The following is a 1294-nucleotide window of genomic DNA, read 5'->3' as shown; positions in this document are numbered from 1 at the left end:
GATTCATTGCTGGCTACCAGGATGTGGGAGGTGGGGTGAGGGGATGGAGGGGAAGGTGGAACACAGGGTAGGGAATAGACACAGGATAGTTTGGGTGCTAAGGAGCTGGGCAATACACAAGAAGGGGGAGTGGAATGGAAGAACAAGGAGGATAGGAAAACAATTAGGCAGGTTTGCATGAGCTAAGTGAGACAGAGTAAAATACTGATGGATGCACAATCTTGGAAAAACAGGGCTATGGGATACAGGGATTGAGACATAGTTGGACTGGACAAAAGGGAGAAATAATGTTAAGATGCTTGGCTGTCTTTTGAATCTTGGTTTTCCCGGCATATCATTCTAAAATAGACACTGGAGAGGGAGAGAAAGGTGTAGCCAGAAATATTACCATAGGAAGTTCATAAATCCATCTTCTGCCTATAACTGATTGGAATACCTAAAATGGGGCTACAATTTGCCCAGTGAAGGAGGCTTCCTGAGGAGCCCCTGCATTACATAAGACCATACGTGGAATCCTGAACCTCACCCTGAATTATCTGTGGTGGAAAATTTCCACTTGAAAGGACAAGCAGGCCAGCCTGGATAAGCTAGAAGAACAGAAGATAATTCTTGAAAGAAAGACCAACAGGAAAAATATAAAACAATAATGGTAGTCCAACTGACTACTACAAGAATAAGCAAGTTGCTCACCCAGAAGACATCAAGCCAAGTGGTTGGGTTCCCTCAGGCCAAACTCCCTTCCAAGCCTGAGACTCAATGGGAATACACTAGCAGACATGCACTCAGATTGGTGACCACATTGGTCACCAATAAGGAGAAGTGAGGGAAAAACAGCAATGAAGCTGTGAGCTAAGACCTACCACGTTCAACAGACTCCTGTGAACCCAGGTGGAGATGTGGTTGGCCAGCAGTGTGGGAAGACCTGGGGACTCTTGGGCCCAGAGTCAGTGACATAGCCACAGAAGACTAGAGTGGAGAGTAAAGTATCCATATGATAAGAAGAGAGGGCATATGAACAAGAACACCCACACTAGCAGATAATACCCACTTGACCTGTCTTCAATGGTTGGATGATCAGAACTCAACTAGAAGAAGATAGAAGAGGGAAAAGCAAGTAATCTGATACAATTTGATGAACTTGACCTACACCTATGGATGTAGCAGCTCAAAAGAGGGAAGAAATCTTTACAGCAAAGATCATTCCCATCCCCTCCATACACAGAATAGACAGGGATGGGCAACTTGGATATTTGCTACCGAAAATGGGGGTGCTGCAAAGGCAAGAAGTGACTGG

This window comes from Chrysochloris asiatica, unplaced genomic scaffold, assembly GCF_000296735.1.
Source record: "Chrysochloris asiatica unplaced genomic scaffold, ChrAsi1.0 scaffold00070, whole genome shotgun sequence".
Lineage (NCBI taxonomy): Eukaryota > Metazoa > Chordata > Mammalia > Afrosoricida > Chrysochloridae > Chrysochloris > Chrysochloris asiatica.
Note: the sequence above shows the minus strand (reverse complement) of the source record.